This window comes from Chiloscyllium plagiosum, unplaced genomic scaffold (assembly GCF_037043375.1).
Source record: "Chiloscyllium plagiosum isolate Xiang-an unplaced genomic scaffold, Cpla_swu_hap1 HiC_scaffold_21, whole genome shotgun sequence".
NCBI lineage: Eukaryota > Metazoa > Chordata > Chondrichthyes > Orectolobiformes > Hemiscylliidae > Chiloscyllium > Chiloscyllium plagiosum.
This window is the reverse complement of record NW_028270159.1, coordinates 58,652,751-58,666,506: the sequence shown is the minus strand read 5'-3', so window position 1 is coordinate 58,666,506 and position 13,756 is coordinate 58,652,751. Positions and strand designations below refer to the sequence as shown.

The 13,756-nt window shown below is 42.8% G+C and overlaps 10 non-coding genes across 10 annotated transcripts; all 10 read right to left on the bottom strand.

Annotated features, from left to right (window-relative positions):
* Nucleotides 1–928: 928 nt before the first annotated feature.
* On the bottom strand, nucleotides 929–1,024 carry trnai-uau (transfer RNA isoleucine (anticodon UAU)). The gene is made up of 2 exons: nucleotides 987–1,024; nucleotides 929–964 (listed from the first exon to the last, which is right to left on the bottom strand). It is a non-coding gene; the product is annotated as a tRNA-Ile (tRNA).
* A 1,278-nt stretch (nucleotides 1,025–2,302) lies between these two features.
* On the bottom strand, nucleotides 2,303–2,398 carry trnai-uau (transfer RNA isoleucine (anticodon UAU)). The gene is made up of 2 exons: nucleotides 2,361–2,398; nucleotides 2,303–2,338 (listed from the first exon to the last, which is right to left on the bottom strand). It is a non-coding gene; the product is annotated as a tRNA-Ile (tRNA).
* A 1,278-nt stretch (nucleotides 2,399–3,676) lies between these two features.
* trnai-uau (transfer RNA isoleucine (anticodon UAU)) lies at nucleotides 3,677–3,772 on the bottom strand. The gene is made up of 2 exons: nucleotides 3,735–3,772; nucleotides 3,677–3,712 (listed from the first exon to the last, which is right to left on the bottom strand). It is a non-coding gene; the product is annotated as a tRNA-Ile (tRNA).
* A 1,278-nt stretch (nucleotides 3,773–5,050) lies between these two features.
* On the bottom strand, nucleotides 5,051–5,146 carry trnai-uau (transfer RNA isoleucine (anticodon UAU)). The gene is made up of 2 exons: nucleotides 5,109–5,146; nucleotides 5,051–5,086 (listed from the first exon to the last, which is right to left on the bottom strand). It is a non-coding gene; the product is annotated as a tRNA-Ile (tRNA).
* Nucleotides 5,147–6,424: 1,278 nt separating this feature from the next.
* Nucleotides 6,425–6,520, bottom strand: trnai-uau (transfer RNA isoleucine (anticodon UAU)). The gene is made up of 2 exons: nucleotides 6,483–6,520; nucleotides 6,425–6,460 (listed from the first exon to the last, which is right to left on the bottom strand). It is a non-coding gene; the product is annotated as a tRNA-Ile (tRNA).
* A 1,278-nt stretch (nucleotides 6,521–7,798) lies between these two features.
* Nucleotides 7,799–7,894, bottom strand: trnai-uau (transfer RNA isoleucine (anticodon UAU)). The gene is made up of 2 exons: nucleotides 7,857–7,894; nucleotides 7,799–7,834 (listed from the first exon to the last, which is right to left on the bottom strand). It is a non-coding gene; the product is annotated as a tRNA-Ile (tRNA).
* Nucleotides 7,895–9,172: 1,278 nt separating this feature from the next.
* On the bottom strand, nucleotides 9,173–9,268 carry trnai-uau (transfer RNA isoleucine (anticodon UAU)). The gene is made up of 2 exons: nucleotides 9,231–9,268; nucleotides 9,173–9,208 (listed from the first exon to the last, which is right to left on the bottom strand). It is a non-coding gene; the product is annotated as a tRNA-Ile (tRNA).
* A 1,278-nt stretch (nucleotides 9,269–10,546) lies between these two features.
* On the bottom strand, nucleotides 10,547–10,642 carry trnai-uau (transfer RNA isoleucine (anticodon UAU)). Its single transcript has 2 exons — nucleotides 10,605–10,642; nucleotides 10,547–10,582 (listed from the first exon to the last, which is right to left on the bottom strand). It is a non-coding gene; the product is annotated as a tRNA-Ile (tRNA).
* Nucleotides 10,643–11,894: 1,252 nt separating this feature from the next.
* Nucleotides 11,895–11,990, bottom strand: trnai-uau (transfer RNA isoleucine (anticodon UAU)). The gene is made up of 2 exons: nucleotides 11,953–11,990; nucleotides 11,895–11,930 (listed from the first exon to the last, which is right to left on the bottom strand). It is a non-coding gene; the product is annotated as a tRNA-Ile (tRNA).
* Nucleotides 11,991–13,269: 1,279 nt separating this feature from the next.
* Nucleotides 13,270–13,365, bottom strand: trnai-uau (transfer RNA isoleucine (anticodon UAU)). The gene is made up of 2 exons: nucleotides 13,328–13,365; nucleotides 13,270–13,305 (listed from the first exon to the last, which is right to left on the bottom strand). It is a non-coding gene; the product is annotated as a tRNA-Ile (tRNA).
* Between the last annotated feature and the right edge of the window lie 391 nt (nucleotides 13,366–13,756).

Sequence of the window (13,756 nt, the reverse complement as noted above, 5' to 3'; positions counted from 1 at the left end):
GCCGAGCAGATATCCTAATCTAACCTCGTCTGTATGCCAGCATTTGTCCTATATCCCACTCAAACCTTCCGACATGAATGTGTTAAGAAAAGATTTACAAGGAGGTTGCCTGGTTAAAAAGACTTGAGCTAAAGTCCGAGGGTGAACAGTCTTGGGCTGTTTTCCCTCGATCATCGGAGGCTGAGTGGTGACCTTCAAACAACGTGTCTACGTGTGCCTCAAACCTCAAAGAATTATGTGCCTGCAACCCTCGGTTCCTCAGGAGGGAATTTAACAGTCAGAGAAAGCCACTTGCGGTGGTTGGGGAACAATTTCGAATTTCTTTGACTTCACGTGTGAAGAAGATTATTGAACACTTCAGATTGAGTATGAAAAAAGCTGAGAGTTTTGAAAAGTTAGACCCGCGTGAGTCTGAAGTGAACCATCTCCCGGAGACGCACTTCCTACTTTACCCTGGTGCCTTAAAGGTTTGATCACACTCAGATGATGCTAGGTCCATTTGGAACACTCTGATCTCCGCCCAAGAAACCCACAAACAAGGTTCTGTATTTTTGCATTTTGATCCTCTTCTTCTCAGCAGTTCTTTATTTGAATCAGACAAATGTTCCAAGCAAAGCCGAATATAACATTCATACGGTTCAATGAGATAAATCTAATTCCTTTTTGATTACTACATCGACCTGTGTGAGTTTGTAGCCAGTTGAATAAAGAAATACCAACTAAACATGGCTTGCCGGCAATTTAAATCAAGCAGGCCGCTGATTCGAAGCATTTTTGAGCTGAACAAGATCACCTGCTCATGTGCTTCCCCAGATATCTGTTCAGATTTCAAATATTTCCAGGATACGTTGATTGATTGCCGAGACATTTGTCAAAGCAGAGAAACTGGAAATTTCCAAAAGACGCTTTGGCCATGAGCAGACAAAACTGCTCCAGGTGAGGCTCGAACTCACAACCTCGGCATTGCGCACGCCGAGACACTGACATATAAGTACCGCGCGCTGACCGATTGCGCCACTGGAGCTGCATAAAGACATGGCTCCCAATATCACGTGTTATACCTCAGCGGTTGACAAATTGAATGTGATGTAATACTTTCCGGTTGTATTCACATGTGGTTCCTCACTTATTTGAGGAATTTGCTTCATTACGCAATGCTAAACTGGATTGATATTGGAAAATGTATTTTCAATATTTTCTTCGATTGTTCTCTGAGCCATTGAGGTCTTTAGTCAGGAGAAACCTTATAATCTCATTCTCTGTTAGCCTCAATTACTGATCTTATCTTCGGCACCAAGTTCCAGAAGTTGATCTTGCTCTGAGTTTTGGCATCATACACAAATAGAAACATACCCTTCGGTCCAATCCGTCCATGCCGAGCAGATATCCTAATCTAACCTCGTCTGTATGCCAGCATTTGTCCTATATCCCACTCAAACCTTCCGACATGAATGTGTTAAGAAAAGATTTACAAGGAGGTTGCCTGGTTAAAAAGACTTGAGCTAAAGTCCGAGGGTGAACAGTCTTGGGCTGTTTTCCCTCGATCATCGGAGGCTGAGTGGTGACCTTCAAACAACGTGTCTACGTGTGCCTCAAACCTCAAAGAATTATGTGCCTGCAACCCTCGGTTCCTCAGGAGGGAATTTAACAGTCAGAGAAAGCCACTTGCGGTGGTTGGGGAACAATTTCGAATTTCTTTGACTTCACGTGTGAAGAAGATTATTGAACACTTCAGATTGAGTATGAAAAAAGCTGAGAGTTTTGAAAAGTTAGACCCGCGTGAGTCTGAAGTGAACCATCTCCCGGAGACGCACTTCCTACTTTACGCTGGTGCCTTAAAGGTTTGATCACACTCAGATGATGCTAGGTCCATTTGGAACACTCTGATCTCCGCCCAAGAAACCCACAAACAAGGTTCTGTATTTTTGCATTTTGATCCTCTTCTTCTCAGCAGTTCTTTATTTGAATCAGACAAATGTTCCAAGCAAAGCCGAATATAATATTCATACGGTTCAATGAGATAAATCTAATTCCTTTTTGATTACTACATCGACCTGTGTGAGTTTGTAGCCAGTTGAATAAAGAAATACCAACTAAACATGGCTTGCCGGCAATTTAAATCAAGCAGGCCGCTGATTCGAAGCATTTTTGAGCTGAACAAGATCACCTGCTCATGTGCTTCCCCAGATATCTGTTCAGATTTCAAATATTTCCAGGATACGTTGATTGATTGCCGAGACATTTGTCAAAGCAGAGAAACTGGAAATTTCCAATAGACGCTTTGGCCATGAGCAGACAAAACTGCTCCAGGTGAGGCTCGAACTCACAACCTCGGCATTGCGCACGCCGAGACACTGACATATAAGTACCGCGCGCTGACCGATTGCGCCACTGGAGCTGCATAAAGGCGCGGCTCCCAATATCACGTGTTATACCTCAGCGGTTGACAAATTGAATGTGATGTAATATTTTCCGGTTGTATTCACATGTGGTTCCTCACTTATTTGAGGAATTTGCTTCATTACGCAATGCTAAACTGGATTGATATTGGAAAATGTATTTTCAATATTTTCTTCGATTGTTCTCTGAGCCATTGAGGTCTTTAGTCAGGAGAAACCTTATAATCTCATTCTCTGTTAGCCTCAATTACTGATCTTATCTTCGGCACCAAGTTCCAGAAGTTGATCTTGCTCTGAGTTTTGGCATCATACACAAATAGAAACATACCCTTCGGTCCAATCCGTCCATGCCGAGCAGATATCCTAATCTAACCTCGTCTGTATGCCAGCATTTGTCCTATATCCCACTCAAACCTTCCGACATGAATGTGTTAAGAAAAGATTTACAAGGAGGTTGCCTGGTTAAAAAGACTTGAGCTAAAGTCCGAGGGTGAACAGTCTTGGGCTGTTTTCCCTCGATCATCGGAGGCTGAGTGGTGACCTTCAAACAACGTGTCTACGTGTGCCTCAAACCTCAAAGAATTATGTGCCTGCAACCCTCGGTTCCTCAGGAGGGAATTTAACAGTCAGAGAAAGCCACTTGCGGTGGTTGGGGAACAATTTCGAATTTCTTTGACTTCACGTGTGAAGAAGATTATTGAACACTTCAGATTGAGTATGAAAAAAGCTGAGAGTTTTGAAAAGTTAGACCCGCGTGAGTCTGAAGTGAACCATCTCCCGGAGACGCACTTCCTACTTTACCCTGGTGCCTTAAAGGTTTGATCACACTCAGATGATGCTAGGTCCATTTGGAACACTCTGATCTCCGCCCAAGAAACCCACAAACAAGGTTCTGTATTTTTGCATTTTGATCCTCTTCTTCTCAGCAGTTCTTTATTTGAATCAGACAAATGTTCCAAGCAAAGCCGAATATAACATTCATACGGTTCAATGAGATAAATCTAATTCCTTTTTGATTACTACATCGACCTGTGTGAGTTTGTAGCCAGTTGAATAAAGAAATACCAACTAAACATGGCTTGCCGGCAATTTAAATCAAGCAGGCCGCTGATTCGAAGCATTTTTGAGCTGAACAAGATCACCTGCTCATGTGCTTCCCCAGATATCTGTTCAGATTTCAAATATTTCCAGGATACGTTGATTGATTGCCGAGACATTTGTCAAAGCAGAGAAACTGGAAATTTCCAATAGACGCTTTGGCCATGAGCAGACAAAACTGCTCCAGGTGAGGCTCGAACTCACAACCTCGGCATTGCGCACGCCGAGACACTGACATATAAGTACCGCGCGCTGACCGATTGCGCCACTGGAGCTGCATAAAGACACGGCTCCCAATAGCACGTGTTATACCTCAGCGGTTGACAAATTGAATGTGATGTAATACTTTCCGGTTGTATTCACATGTGGTTCCTCACTTATTTGAGGAATTTGCTTCATTACGCAATGCTAAACTGGATTGATATTGGAAAATGTATTTTCAATATTTTCTTCGATTGTTCTCTGAGCCATTGAGGTCTTTAGTCAGGAGAAACCTTATAATCTCATTCTCTGTTAGCCTCAATTACTGATCTTATCTTCGGCACCAAGTTCCAGAAGTTGATCTTGCTCTGAGTTTTGGCATCATACACAAATAGAAACATACCCTTCGGTCCAATCCGTCCATGCCGAGCAGATATCCTAATCTAACCTCGTCTGTATGCCAGCATTTGTCCTATATCCCACTCAAACCTTCCGACATGAATGTGTTAAGAAAAGATTTACAAGGAGGTTGCCTGGTTAAAAAGACTTGAGCTAAAGTCCGAGGGTGAACAGTCTTGGGCTGTTTTCCCTCGATCATCGGAGGCTGAGTGGTGACCTTCAAACAACGTGTCTACGTGTGCCTCAAACCTCAAAGAATTATGTGCCTGCAACCCTCGGTTCCTCAGGAGGGAATTTAACAGTCAGAGAAAGCCACTTGCGGTGGTTGGGGAACAATTTCGAATTTCTTTGACTTCACGTGTGAAGAAGATTATTGAACACTTCAGATTGAGTATGAAAAAAGCTGAGAGTTTTGAAAAGTTAGACCCGCGTGAGTCTGAAGTGAACCATCTCCCGGAGACGCACTTCCTACTTTACCCTGGTGCCTTAAAGGTTTGATCACACTCAGATGATGCTAGGTCCATTTGGAACACTCTGATCTCCGCCCAAGAAACCCACAAACAAGGTTCTGTATTTTTGCATTTTGATCCTCTTCTTCTCAGCAGTTCTTTATTTGAATCAGACAAATGTTCCAAGCAAAGCCGAATATAACATTCATACGGTTCAATGAGATAAATCTAATTCCTTTTTGATTACTACATCGACCTGTGTGAGTTTGTAGCCAGTTGAATAAAGAAATACCAACTAAACATGGCTTGCCGGCAATTTAAATCAAGCAGGCCGCTGATTCGAAGCATTTTTGAGCTGAACAAGATCACCTGCTCATGTGCTTCCCCAGATATCTGTTCAGATTTCAAATATTTCCAGGATACGTTGATTGATTGCCGAGACATTTGTCAAAGCAGAGAAACTGGAAATTTCCAATAGACGCTTTGGCCATGAGCAGACAAAACTGCTCCAGGTGAGGCTCGAACTCACAACCTCGGCATTGCGCACGCCGAGACACTGACATATAAGTACCGCGCGCTGACCGATTGCGCCACTGGAGCTGCATAAAGACACGGCTCCCAATATCACGTGTTATACCTCAGCGGTTGACAAATTGAATGTGATGTAATATTTTCCGGTTGTATTCACATGTGGTTCCTCACTTATTTGAGGAATTTGCTTCATTACGCAATGCTAAACTGGATTGATATTGGAAAATGTATTTTCAATATTTTCTTCGATTGTTCTCTGAGCCATTGAGGTCTTTAGTCAGGAGAAACCTTATAATCTCATTCTCTGTTCGCCTCAATTACTGATCTTATCTTCGGCACCAAGTTCCAGAAGTTGATCTTGCTCTGAGTTTTGGCATCATACACAAATAGAAACATACCCTTCGGTCCAATCCGTCCATGCCGAGCAGATATCCTAATCTAACCTCGTCTGTATGCCAGCATTTGTCCTATATCCCACTCAAACCTTCCGACATGAATGTGTTAAGAAAAGATTTACAAGGAGGTTGCCTGGTTAAAAAGACTTGAGCTAAAGTCCGAGGGTGAACAGTCTTGGGCTGTTTTCCCTCGATCATCGGAGGCTGAGTGGTGACCTTCAAACAACGTGTCTACGTGTGCCTCAAACCTCAAAGAATTATGTGCCTGCAACCCTCGGTTCCTCAGGAGGGAATTTAACAGTCAGAGAAAGCCACTTGCGGTGGTTGGGGAACAATTTCGAATTTCTTTGACTTCACGTGTGAAGAAGATTATTGAACACTTCAGATTGAGTATGAAAAAAGCTGAGAGTTTTGAAAAGTTAGACCCGCGTGAGTCTGAAGTGAACCATCTCCCGGAGACGCACTTCCTACTTTACCCTGGTGCCTTAAAGGTTTGATCACACTCAGATGATGCTAGGTCCATTTGGAACACTCTGATCTCCGCCCAAGAAACCCACAAACAAGGTTCTGTATTTTTGCATTTTGATCCTCTTCTTCTCAGCAGTTCTTTATTTGAATCAGACAAATGTTCCAAGCAAAGCCGAATATAACATTCATACGGTTCAATGAGATAAATCTAATTCCTTTTTGATTACTACATCGACCTGTGTGAGTTTGTAGCCAGTTGAATAAAGAAATACCAACTAAACATGGCTTGCCGGCAATTTAAATCAAGCAGGCCGCTGATTCGAAGCATTTTTGAGCTGAACAAGATCACCTGCTCATGTGCTTCCCCAGATATCTGTTCAGATTTCAAATATTTCCAGGATACGTTGATTGATTGCCGAGACATTTGTCAAAGCAGAGAAACTGGAAATTTCCAATAGACGCTTTGGCCATGAGCAGACAAAACTGCTCCAGGTGAGGCTCGAACTCACAACCTCGGCATTGCGCACGCCGAGACACTGACATATAAGTACCGCGCGCTGACCGATTGCGCCACTGGAGCTGCATAAAGACACGGCTCCCAATATCACGTGTTATACCTCAGCGGTTGACAAATTGAATGTGATGTAATATTTTCCGGTTGTATTCACATGTGGTTCCTCACTTATTTGAGGAATTTGCTTCATTACGCAATGCTAAACTGGATTGATATTGGAAAATGTATTTTCAATATTTTCTTCGATTGTTCTCTGAGCCATTGAGGTCTTTAGTCAGGAGAAACCTTATAATCTCATTCTCTGTTCGCCTCAATTACTGATCTTATCTTCGGCACCAAGTTCCAGAAGTTGATCTTGCTCTGAGTTTTGGCATCATACACAAATAGAAACATACCCTTCGGTCCAATCCGTCCATGCCGAGCAGATATCCTAATCTAACCTCGTCTGTATGCCAGCATTTGTCCTATATCCCACTCAAACCTTCCGACATGAATGTGTTAAGAAAAGATTTACAAGGAGGTTGCCTGGTTAAAAAGACTTGAGCTAAAGTCCGAGGGTGAACAGTCTTGGGCTGTTTTCCCTCGATCATCGGAGGCTGAGTGGTGACCTTCAAACAACGTGTCTACGTGTGCCTCAAACCTCAAAGAATTATGTGCCTGCAACCCTCGGTTCCTCAGGAGGGAATTTAACAGTCAGAGAAAGCCACTTGCGGTGGTTGGGGAACAATTTCGAATTTCTTTGACTTCACGTGTGAAGAAGATTATTGAACACTTCAGATTGAGTATGAAAAAAGCTGAGAGTTTTGAAAAGTTAGACGCCCGTGAGTCTGAAGTGAACCATCTCCCGGAGACGCACTTCCTACTTTACCCTGGTGCCTTAAAGGTTTGATCACACTCAGATGATGCTAGGTCCATTTGGAACACTCTGATCTCCGCCCAAGAAACCCACAAACAAGGTTCTGTATTTTTGCATTTTGATCCTCTTCTTCTCAGCAGTTCTTTATTTGAATCAGACAAATGTTCCAAGCAAAGCCGAATATAACATTCATACGGTTCAATGAGATAAATCTAATTCCTTTTTGATTACTACATCGACCTGTGTGAGTTTGTAGCCAGTTGAATAAAGAAATACCAACTAAACATGGCTTGCCGGCAATTTAAATCAAGCAGGCCGCTGATTCGAAGCATTTTTGAGCTGAACAAGATCACCTGCTCATGTGCTTCCCCAGATATCTGTTCAGATTTCAAATATTCCCAGGATACGTTGATTGATTGCCGAGACATTTGTCAAAGCAGAGAAACTGGAAATTTCCAATAGACGCTTTGGCCATGAGCAGACAAAACTGCTCCAGGTGAGGCTCGAACTCACAACCTCGGCATTGCGCACGCCGAGACACTGACATATAAGTACCGCGCGCTGACCGATTGCGCCACTGGAGCTGCATAAAGACACGGCTCCCAATATCACGTGTTATACCTCAGCGGTTGACAAATTGAATGTGATGTAATATTTTCCGGTTGTATTCACATGTGGTTCCTCACTTATTTGAGGAATTTGCTTCATTACGCAATGCTAAACTGGATTGATATTGGAAAATGTATTTTCAATATTTTCTTCGATTGTTCTCTGAGCCATTGAGGTCTTTAGTCAGGAGAAACCTTATAATCTCATTCTCTGTTAGCCTCAATTACTGATCTTATCTTCGGCACCAAGTTCCAGAAGTTGATCTTGCTCTGAGTTTTGGCATCATACACAAATAGAAACATACCCTTCGGTCCAATCCGTCCATGCCGAGCAGATATCCTAATCTAACCTCGTCTGTATGCCAGCATTTGTCCTATATCCCTCTCAAACCTTCCGACATGAATGTGTTCAGAAAAGATTTACAAGGAGGTTGCCAGGTTAAAAAGACTTGAGCTAAAGTCCGAGGGTGAACAGTCTTGGGCTGTTTTCCCTCGATCATCGGAGGCTGAGTGGTGACCTTCAAACAACGTGTCTACGTGTGCCTCAAACCTCAAAGAATTATGTGCCTGCAACCCTCGGTTCCTCAGGAGGGAATTTAACAGTCAGAGAAAGCCACTTGCGGTGGTTGGGGAACAATTTCGAATTTCTTTGACTTCACGTGTGAAGAAGATTATTGAACACTTCAGATTGAGTATGAAAAAAGCTGAGAGTTTTGAAAAGTTAGACCCCCGTGAGTCTGAAGTGAACCATCTCCCGGAGACGCACTTCCTACTTTACCCTGGTGCCTTAAAGGTTTGATCACACTCAGATGATGCTAGGTCCATTTGGAACACTCTGATCTCCGCCCAAGAAACCCACAAACAAGGTTCTGTATTTTTGCATTTTGATCCTCTTCTTCTCAGCAGTTCTTTATTTGAATCAGACAAATGTTCCAAGCAAAGCCGAATATAACATTCATTCGGTTCAATGAGATAAATCTAATTCCTTTTTGATTACTACATCGACCTGTGTGAGTTTGTAGCCAGTTGAATAAAGAAATACCAACTAAACATGGCTTGCCGGCAATTTAAATCAAGCAGGCCGCTGATTCGAAGCATTTTTGAGCTGAACAAGATCACCTGCTCATGTGCTTCCCCAGATATCTGTTCAGATTTCAAATATTTCCAGGATACGTTGATTGATTGCCGAGACATTTGTCAAAGCAGAGAAACTGGAAATTTCCAATAGACGCTTTGGCCATGAGCAGACAAAACTGCTCCAGGTGAGGCTCGAACTCACAACCTCGGCATTGCGCACGCCGAGACACTGACATATAAGCACCGCGCGCTGACCGATTGCGCCACTGGAGCTGCATAAAGACACGGCTCCCAATATCACGTGTTATACCTCAGCGGTTGACAAATTGAATGTGATGTAATATTTTCCGGTTGTATTCACATGTGGTTCCTCACTTATTTGAGGAATTTGCTTCATTACGCAATGCTAAACTGGATTGATATTGGAAAATGTATTTTCAATATTTTCTTCGATTGTTCTCTGAGCCATTGAGGTCTTTAGTCAGGAGAAACCTTATAATCTCATTCTCTGTTAGCCTCAATTACTGATCTTATCTTCGGCACCAAGTTCCAGAAGTTGATCTTGCTCTGAGTTTTGGCATCATACACAAATAGAAACATACCCTTCGGTCCAATCCGTCCATGCCGAGCAGATATCCTAATCTAACCTCGTCTGTATGCCAGCATTTGTCCTATATCCCTCTCAAACCTTCCGACATGAATGTGTTCAGAAAAGATTTACAAGGAGGTTGCCTGGTTAAAAAGACTTGAGCTAAAGTCCGAGGGTGAACAGTCTTGGGCTGTTTTCCCTCGATCATCGGAGGCTGAGTGGTGACCTTCAAACAACGTGTCTACGTGTGCCTCAAACCTCAAAGAATTATGTGCCTGCAACCCTCGGTTCCTCAGGAGGGAATTTAACAGTCAGAGAAAGCCACTTGCGGTGGTTGGGGAACAATTTCGAATTTCTTTGACTTCACGTGTGAAGAAGATTATTGAACACTTCAGATTGAGTATGAAAAAAGCTGAGAGTTTTGAAAAGTTAGACGCCCGTGAGTCTGAAGTGAACCATCTCCCGGAGACGCACTTCCTACTTTACCCTGGTGCCTTAAAGGTTTGATCACACTCAGATGATGCTAGGTCCATTTGGAACACTCTGATCTCCGCCCAAGAAACCCACAAACAAGGTTCTGTATTTTTGCATTTTGATCCTCTTCTTCTCAGCAGTTCTTTATTTGAATCAGACAAATGTTCCAAGCAAAGCCGAATATAACATTCATACGGTTCAATGAGATAAATCTAATTCCTTTTTGATTACTACATCGACCTGAGTGAGTTTGTAGCCAGTTGAATAAAGAAATACCAACTAAACATGGCTTGCCGGCAATTTAAATCAAGCAGGCCGCTGATTCGAAGCATTTTTGAGCTGAACAAGATCACCTGCTCATGTGCTTCCCCAGATATCTGTTCAGATTTCAAATATTTCCAGGATACGTTGATTGATTGCCGAGACATTTGTCAAAGCAGAGAAACTGGAAATTTCCAATAGACGCTTTGGCCATGAGCAGACAAAACTGCTCCAGGTGAGGCTCGAACTCACAACCTCGGCATTGCGCACGCCGAGACACTGACATATAAGTACCGCGCGCTGACCGATTGCGCCACTGGAGCTGCATAAAGACACGGCTCCCAATATCACGTGTTATACCTCAGCGGTTGACAAATTGAATGTGATGTAATATTTTCCGGTTGTATTCACATGTGGTTCCTCACTTATTTGAGGAATTTGCTTCATTACGCAATGCTAAACTGGATTGATATTGGAAAATGTATTTTCAATATTTTCTTCGATTGTTCTCTGAGCCATTGAGGTCTTTAGTCAGGAGAAACCTTATAATCTCATTCTCTGTTAGCCTCAATTACTGATCTTATCTTCGGCACCAAGTTCCAGAAGTTGATCTTGCTCTGAGTTTTGGCATCATACACAAATAGAAACATACCCTTCGGTCCAATCCGTCCATGCCGAGCAGATATCCTAATCTAACCTCGTCTGTATGCCAGCATTTGTCCTATATCCCTCTCAAACCTTCCGACATGAATGTGTTCAGAAAAGATTTACAAGGAGGTTGCCAGGTTAAAAAGACTTGAGCTAAAGTCCGAGGGTGAACAGTCTTGGGCTGTTTTCCCTCGATCAACGTGTCTACGTGTGCCTCAAACCTCAAAGAATTATGTGCCTGCAACCCTCGGTTCCTCAGGAGGGAATTTAACAGTCAGAGAAAGCCACTTGCGGTGGTTGGGGAACAATTTCGAATTTCTTTGACTTCACGTGTGAAGAAGATTATTGAACCCTTCAGATTGAGTATGAAAAAAGCTGAGAGTTTTGAAAAGTTAGACCCCCGTGAGTCTGAAATGAACCATCTCCCGGAGACGCACTTCCTACTTTACCCTGGTGCCTTAAAGGTTTGATCACACTCAGATGATGCTAGGTCCATTTGGAACACTCTGATCTCCGCCCAAGAAACCCACAAACCCAAGGTTCTGTATTTTTGCATTTTGATCCTCTTCTTCTCAGCAGTTCTTTATTTGAATCAGACAAATGTTCCAAGCAAAGCCGAATATAACATTCATACGGTTCAATGAGATAAATCTAATTCCTTTTAGATTACTACATCGACCTGTGTGAGTTTGTAGCCAGTTGAATAAAGAAATACCAACTAAACATGGCTTGCCGGCAATTTAAATCAAGCAGGCCGCTGATTCGAAGCATTTTTGAGCTGGACAAGATCACCTGCTCATGTGCTCCCCCAGATATCTGTTCAGATTTCAAATATTTCCAGGATACGTTGATTGATTGCCGAGACATTTGTCAAAGCAGAGAAACTGGAAATTTCCAATAGACGCTTTGGCCATGAGCAGACAAAACTGCTCCAGGTGAGGCTCGAACTCACAACCTCGGCATTGCGCACGCCGAGACACTGACATATAAGCACCGCGCGCTGACCGATTGCGCCACGGGAGCTGCATACAGTCATGGCTCCCAATATCACGTGTTATACCTCAGCGGTTGACAAATTGAATGTGATGTAATATTTTCCGGTTGTATTCACATGTGGTTCCTCACTTATTTGAGGAATTTGCTTCATTACGCAATGCTAAACTGGATTGATATTGGAAAATGTATTTTCAATATTTTCTTCGATTGTTCTCTGAGCCATTGAGGTCTTTAGTCAGGAGAAACCTTATAATCTCATTCTCTGTTAGCCTCAATTACTGATCTTATCTTCGGCACCAAGTTCCAGAAGTTGATCTTGCTCTGAGTTTTGGCATCATACACAAATAGAAACATACCCTTCGGTCCAATCCGTCCATGCCGAGCAGATATCCTAATCTAACCTCGTCTGTATGCCAGCATTTGTCCTATATCCCACTCAAACCTTACGACATGAATGTGTTAAGAAAAGATTTACAAGGAGGTTGCCTGGTTAAAAAGACTTGAGCTAAAGTCCGAGGGTGAACAGTCTTGGGCTGTTTTCCCTCGATCATCGGAGGCTGAGTGGTGACCTTCAAACAACGTGTCTACGTGTGCCTCAAACCTCAAAGAATTATGTGCCTGCAACCCTCGGTTCCTCAGGAGGGAATTTAACAGTCAGAGAAAGCCACTTGCGGTGGTTGGGGAACAATTTCGAATTTCTTTGACTTCACGTGTGAAGAAGATTATTGAACCCTTCAGATTGAGTATGAAAAAAGCTGAGAGTTTTGAAAAGTTAGACCCCCGTGAGTCTGAAATGAACCATCTCCCGGAGACGCACTTCCTACTTTACCCTGGTGCCTTAAAGGTTTGATCACACTCAGATGATGCTAGGTCCATTTGGAACACTCTGATCTCCGCCCAAGAAACCCACAAACCAAGGTTCTGTATTTTTGCATTTTGATCCTCTTCTTCTCAGCAGTTCTTTATTTGAATCAGACAAATGTTCCAAGCAAAGCCGAATATAACATTCATACGGTTCAATGAGATAAATCTAATTCCTTTTAGATTACTACATCGACCTGTGTGAGTTTGTAGCCAGTTGAATAAAGAAATACCAACTAAACATGGCTTGCCGGCAATTTAAATCAAGCAGGCCGCTGATTCGAAGCATTTTTGAGCTGGACAAGATCACCTGCTCATGTGCTCCCCCAGATATCTGTTCAGATTTCAAATATTTCCAGGATACGTTGATTGATTGCCGAGACATTTGTCAAAGCAGAGAAACTGGAAATTTTCAATAGACGCTTTGGCCATGAGCAGACAAAACTGCTCCAGGTGAGGCTCGAACTCACAAACTCGGCATTGCGCACGCCGAGACACTGACATATAAGCACCGCGCGCTGACCGATTGCGCCACGGGAGCTGCATACAGTCATGGCTCCCAATATCACGTGTTATACCTCAGCGGTTGACAAATTGAATGTGATGTAATATTTTCCGGTTGTATTCACATGTGGTTCCTCACTTATTTGAGGAATTTGCTTCATTACGCAATGCTAAACTGGATTGATATTGGAAAATGTATTTTCAATATTTTCTTCGATTGTTCTCTGAGCCATTGAGGTCTTTAGTCAGGAGAAACCTTATAATCTCATTCTCTGTTAGCCTCAATTACTGATCTTATCTTCGGCACCAAGTTCCAGAAGTTGATCTTGCTCTGAGTTTTGGCATCATACACAAATAGAAACATACCCTTCGGTCCAATCCGTCCATGCCGAGCAGATATCCTAATCTAACCTCGTCTGTATGCCAGC